The 7,118-nt window shown below is 38.2% G+C and overlaps 1 non-coding gene across 1 annotated transcript; it reads right to left on the bottom strand.

The window, feature by feature from the left end:
• Positions 1-621: 621 nt before the first annotated feature.
• On the bottom strand, positions 622-727 carry LOC131152442 (small nucleolar RNA R71). The gene has a single exon (XR_009135944.1). It is a non-coding gene; the product is annotated as a small nucleolar RNA R71 (small nucleolar RNA).
• Between the last annotated feature and the right edge of the window lie 6,391 nt (positions 728-7,118).

Genomic DNA, 7,118 nt, shown 5'->3' with positions numbered 1-7,118 from the left:
ATTTTTATTTCCTATTTTTAAAGTCTGAATTTGTGTGCTCACACGTGTGTATGTTTAGTCTGCATTCTTTAGAACTTGAGATAATTGGCATAGATCTTGAGATTGAAAAATCCCATAGGTCCCTTAGGAAACCTATCTCTAATCCAAAGAAAGCTGAGTCATCTGAACTGAAAGCAATGGCTGAAGATAATCCCCTAGTTCCAGTTGAACGAATCCTGGAACCCCATGCTCCTCATCTACTTGTGGTGGGAGTGCAACACCTATGGTCTCTTAGGGACTACTTTGCACCTAATGCATACACATTGTTGTCTTGCATCCAGTTCCTGGATGTGCAGACTACCCAATTTGAGATTAAGACTTTGATCATCTTAACGCTACCCAACTTTAGTGGGAACTCGACTGAAAGTCCTTATCAGCATCTAGATGAGTTCTTGGAAATTTGTTCCACAATAAACATTCCTAATTTTAGTGATGATACTCTTTGACTTAGGCTTTTCCATTTCTCTCTGAAAGATAAGCCTAAATATTAGCTGACGTCATTAAAACTGAATTCGATGACCAACTGGGTCACCATGCAGCATAAATTTATTAAAAAGTACTTCCCAATTGGGAAGACTAACCAGCTTTGAAGAGTCATCACAAGTTTCTCTAAGATGGATGGGAAACTCTTTTTTGAGACTTGGGAGCACTTTAAGGACTTGCTCCATAAATGCCCACATTACCAGGTCTCCAAATCGCAATTGGTCCAAACTTTCTATGAAGGGTTGGCTGAGAGAGATAGGTCCATGGTTGACGCGTCATGTGGAGGTACTTTCCTCACTAAGCACAAGAATGAGGCTTGGGTTCTCTTTGAAAATATCACTGAAAACTCTCACCAGCACATGGTTGCCACCCATAGACTACCTAACCCATCAACTTCTAAACCTAAGGGGGTTTACGAGTTGGCTTTGAACCCGGACTCAGCTTTAACTCTGCAAGCTATATCCAAAAAGTTAGATCAATGCTTGTCCTTAGGACTAAAAACAATAGCATGTGCAAAGATATGTGCAATCTATTCTGACCCTTCCCACATATGTTATAATTGCCTGCACACGCATCCCAACCTAAGCTTGTGCACAAGGAAGTAAAGGCTACCCACAACTGGTATGATAAACCCTCTAATGACCCATATTCCAATACATTCAACCCTGGGTGGAAACAACATCCTAACTTCTCGTGGAGGCTGCAAGCTTCTAGTTTTCAATCTCAAAGACCTCCACAAGCCCTAAGTGCTTTGCCTCCACGCCTATACCGAAATCTCCGAAGTCATCTGGATTCAGCCCCTAGATTTTCAACCGCCCAGCAGTCGTCTCCTTCACAACCCAAGTATGATATATTTCAAGAGATGGTGCTGAGGTCCCTTAAGAACATTGAAGCTGATCGCCAAGCGAATTGTCAACTCCTTCACTTTCACTCCTAATCCATTGCAAAGTTAGAAACCACTTTAGGACAACTAGCTGCCTCCTTGAGTCCGAGAGATGAAGGAAAGCTGCCAAGTCAGCCTATAGTAAATCCTAAGGTACTATATGGGGTAGAATGTGAACCAGATGCTAGCCCTCATTGTACTCTGAGAAGGCCAAGCGGTAACCATATTTCAAAATAGCAGGCTAATAGCTGAACAAGGCGAGGAGTAACTGAGCACGGGGGAGACCCAAGATGAAAAACTAGAAGTACCCAAAGCAGATTCATGCACTCTCTCTTCCTCTAGTCGGCTACATGGACCATTGAGTCTCACACCCACCACCAGAAGAACCACACCTCACTTCGCCCCCCATAGGGCTTTTCATGGCTACTCAGTGATACATCCAGTAGCCCCACTCGAACTCTCTATATTTAGGAAAGAGGCATCCACCAAGTCCATCTGGGACATTTTAAAAAAGTGCGAATGGATAAGCGTCTCCTCGATGACATTAAGTAATCACTTGCATTTATAAAATTCCTTGAGGACTTGTCAATGTAGGAGACAGAATCAAGGGTGCACATGGATGGTTTGGTTAAGCAGGCCGAGCATATGAGTTCAATAATACTAAAGTACCTTGTTCCTAAACTAAATGACCCCGGCTCACCTGCTATCTCATGTGTAATTGGTAATTACACCATTGATGGGGCCCTTCTAGAATTAGGAGCAAGTGTGAACATTCTTTCATACTCGACCTATCAGAACCTTAACCTAGGAGTGTTGCAACCCACCTTGATTTCCATATGCCTCACTGATCAATCTCTTAAGCAACCCCAGGGTGTGGTAGAAGACATGGTAGTCAAGGTGGGAGATTTACATTACCCTTTTGATTTCATCATTTTGGACATGGAGACTTCCACCAACCCGATCCTTATTATTTTGGGACGACCCTTCCTAGCCATAGCTAATGCCTGCATTCAATGTTGGATGGGGATTATGGACATCTCATGGGGCCATAAGCAACGTAGGGTGAACATATTTAATGCTTCCCAATATCCTCTAAACGCCATCCAAGCTGTGGACGAAGACGTGATTAACAAAATTGTTAGGGAAGCAACTCCTCAATGCTATGGAAACACCTTTGGGAAATTACACTGTAGCTTGATAGCCCTATCCATGCTGAATTTGAGGATCCTCTTGAGCAATCTATGCTAAATCATGATTGGGACTCAAAATCTGAAACTAAGTTGGGAGTATGCAATCTTGGGTGTGAGGAAGAGACAAGAGAAACTAATGTTAGCTGGGAACCAGGATGAGTTCAAAATGAGCTTCAAAGTGTTTGGCTTATGACAATAAAATTAACACTTTCGAGAGGCAACCCGACAGGTGTCTAGCTGAAGATGGTAAACTTGACACTTTCAGGAGGCAAACCAACAGTTTTTATTTTATTTTTAAGTCCTTAAGCTAGTTAGAATAGACTATCTAGAAGTTAGAGTCTTCAGAATAGGTTTTAGGATAAGTGAGGGTCATGACCAAGTACGCGACCATCACATGTGAAAGGCAACCTAGTTCGGCCCCTAAGTTGTTCTGAGTGTGAAGAATACTGAGAGGGTTGACCAGGTCCATGACTAGTATTGAGTTGGGTGCACCCTGGTCGAAATCATCAAGAGATTGTTTAAAACCTGGTTGATTCCAACTCTTCATCTCCCGTATTCTCATCATAGGCGAGCATTGTCACTTTCTTCTCGCATCACCACCGAAGCAAAAAGCACTCCCTTGGAAATGTCTTCTGTAGACACCCTATTTTTGCCCTAGCCAAATAGAACAAGGGGTCCCCTCTTATTTTATTATTATTATTATTATTATTATTATTATTATTATTATTATTATTATTATTATTATTATTATTATTTTGTTATTATTATTTTCCTATATTATTAGTACTTTACTTGTATTTTTATTATCATTATTATTATTAGTATTTTTCATTTTTATTTATTATTACTAGTACGTTTATTTTATTTTTACTTTACTATAATTACTTTTATTTTTCATTTATTTTATTATTTTTGATATATTATTTATTTATTACTATTATTATTATTAGTATTATTATTATTATTATTATTATTATTACTATTGTTTTTATTATTTTTAGTAATGTTATCATTATTATTATTATTATTATTATTTATTACTTTTAATAATAGTATTTTGTTTTTATTAATATTATTGTTATTATTATTATTTTATCATCATTTTTATTTTTATTTTTTTTTATTTTTATTTTTTTTACTATAATTATTTATTATTTACTAGTATTATTATTATTATTATTATTATTATTATTATTATTATTATTATTATTATTTATTACTATTATTACCTTATTGATGTTATTACTATAATTATTATTATTATTATTATAATTATTATTTCTATATGTATTATTACCATAAGAATAAGAGCAAAAAAAAAAAGAGAAAAAGAAAAATAAAATCCAAAAAGGAAATATTTTTAGGGTTTTTCAAATTTTTTTTATAAGAAGAGGGGGCAGCGCTGAGCAGAAGGGAGGCCAAAAAAGAAAAAAACCTAACTCTCATCTCTCCCTCACGCATCTCACTCGCTGCAACAGCAGCGGCCTCACACAGGGGGCGCTGCGAACACAGTCGAGGGGGCAACGCAGGCACAGCACAGGCCGGAGACCAAAAAATAAAAAAATAAAAGCCTACCCTTTTCTAGCTTCTTCTTCTCCTTCTTCTTCTTCTTCTTCTTCTTCTTCTTCTTCGTTCTCCTCCTCTCCAGAACCGTCCCAGCAGCAGAATCCAGCCACCATCCAGTTTAAGCCTACAGCAGCTCCACCGCCGTGCCCAGCCACCATCCGGCGGTTACCAGCAACCCAGGCTCTCCATAATCCAAGCCGCACGCACCACCCACGGCAGCAGGGTTGTCTTCCACGCGCACAGCCTCCATCCAGTTCCGGCACCATCTGCTGCTGCTTTTCTCCCTGCAGATCCGGCCACACACAACTATTCCGGGAGTCTTCATCATCCTCTTTTCAACCCCTCCGTCACAGTCACCCAAAATCCATGGCAAAGCTCTCCAAGTAGCAGCTCCTTGCAGTCACCCGAGCACCAAAACACCACCGTGAGTCAATCTGCTGCAACTCTCCGACGCAGCAATTACCGGGCCTCCTCTCTACAACCACGTCACACACTCACCGGTCATCCTCTGTCACGGCCGACCACCCCTCCCCACCTCTGTAAGCTCCCCTGTACACACACGCACACAGCACCCTGGGAGTTTCCTGCACCCACACACACACACACACGCACACGCACACACAACACACGTGGTCTTTTGTCTTATATATGTTTCAAGATTTTTCTTTTATTATTTTATTCATGGTATGTTAACTTTGTATCATATTATTAGTATTTTAGGATGTTGATAATGTTATATATAGCATGTTAGTGTTTTAGTATATTAATTTTTAGTATTTTAAAATTTTAGATATGTTAGGTATTTAACAAATTAGTATTTGAAGTAGTATCATAAATCTAATTTAGTATTTTAGGTAACCATGTATGTTTAGGAATATAGCATGTTAAGTAGTTTTATACATTTATCATTGTTATGAGACTTTTAAGTATGTTGATATGCAAAGTGTTATTTATTATGGTAAGTAAAATATTTTAGGTAACATAATATATTTGGTGTTTTGGTATCATGCTATTATATCATATATTTAGTATATATAGTATTAGGGTAATTTGTTACATATTATAGTATTTGTGAATATTTATTATTATTATTATGATTGTATGTATTACGGTATGTTTGACCATTTTAGTTTATAACGTACGTGTAGTATTTTAATATTATGATAGGTTCATTCTTTTAGTCTATATTATATATTTTCTATTATAGTATTATTGGTCTATTTTGATATTTTAGCTCCTATTATATATTTAGTTTTATGGTATGGTGTAATATGTAGAATCTTAGCAAATATCATATATTCATATCTAGTATTTTGTATTGTGCTAGTTTTAGTATTTTAGCTTGTATTATATATATGGATTAGTATGTATTGTGGTATTTTAATTTTCTAGTTTATTTTTATTTTATTTTTATCTTTATTATCATTTTTAAATTATTAAATTTGTTATCCAAAACCTCCCAAGCTAGTATTTTCACACGTAGAAAAACCCTATAAGATTTCAAAATTTGGGAGAGTATTTTCTTAAATATTTTCTTGGTTTTTTTATCCCTATGATTTAATTGCGGGGGGTATGAGCCTTCGGGCTTCACGTACCCTAAGCTCTGAGGGAATATATATATATATATATATATATATGTATATATCTATTTATTTATTTTCTCTATGTATTTATAAATTCATAAAAAGGAGTAATTTAAAGAATTATTAGATTAACTAAGGGATAATTTCAAATTAATTAGGTACCGTTCGTAAGAATGGGCGCGTAGGGGGTGCTCGTACCTTCCCCTCGCGTAACCGAACTCCCGACCCCAACTCTGGTAATGTAGACCGATTCTACCCCTAACGGGGTAGTAATCATGTGTTCTAACCGCACTAAAGGTTAGTGGCGACTCCGACATTCCATGTTTTTCCTTGAATAAATAAAATTGATTTTTAATTTCGTCGCTCGGGGCACACGCGCTCCGGGACGTCGCGACATCTTCTTCTTCTGATTCATCTACAATATCCCCTCATGCATCATCTCAACTAGCTTCTAAGAGGCGACAACTTGGAGCTTTGCCACGACAAGGCTTTTCATTGAGGGGCCGGAAGAGTTCAGTGGCACTGGAAGAGAGGGTGTACATGGTACGGGCACCCCACTGGCATCTGCGATAGACTCCACGACGGGGTTTGACCCGACGACCAATAGGTGTGTCCTACTCTGTGATGCCACCATTTGTGGAACAACCATCCATTGATCTCCATGCAGTCAGGTTTTCCCCACCTATTACCATTTTAATAATTCCACCCTACCATGTTGTGTATCCCTCCATCAGAAGCCTCCAAACCATCCCTCTCAAAGCTTCTGGCTCCCAGGCTTGACCCACAACCATGGCCATACCCCTTTCAGTCATATCAGTCCCTCCCACCACGAACAATACCTAACTAGCCGAGGCCACTCCAGGCTATTTAGCCACGTCGGCCTTGACCTCCACTCTTTTCCTGTCGTCTTCAGTACCTATGGGAAACAACACCTACTTGTGAAGAAGCATTGGCCAAACCGCTGATGATTTCATCTGATTTGAATTCTGACTCTGATTCCTACTAAAATTAGTACAACTATGCTAAGTTATATTGGGTCTTGTAATATGCCTCTGCGGCATTTGAGCGTTTTCTTTCTTGCTCTTGCACGAGTACACCATGTTTTGTAGTTGCTCTCATGCTTGCACTACATTGTATTGATTGGGATATGAATGAAATGACCATGGTGCTTTTGACTAATATCTATCTTTTGTGCTATAGTGTCTTCTTGCTTGTATGTTATTTTGGTTATTATATTTTACAGGGCACTGTTTGTTCTTCCTAGTACCATGCACTAACTGTTTGTTCTTCCTAGTACCATGCACTATCTTATCCCTTACCCGGCTTCTATTTTCTTTTTACACTTTAGTGAGGACACTGCAGTTCTAAGTTGGA

The sequence above is a fragment of the Malania oleifera genome, chromosome 3, assembly GCF_029873635.1.
Source record: "Malania oleifera isolate guangnan ecotype guangnan chromosome 3, ASM2987363v1, whole genome shotgun sequence".
In the NCBI taxonomy this organism is placed as follows: Eukaryota; Viridiplantae; Streptophyta; class Magnoliopsida; order Santalales; family Ximeniaceae; genus Malania; species Malania oleifera.
The sequence above is the reverse complement of the archived record's forward strand: the minus strand, read 5'-3'. Positions and strand labels throughout refer to the sequence as shown.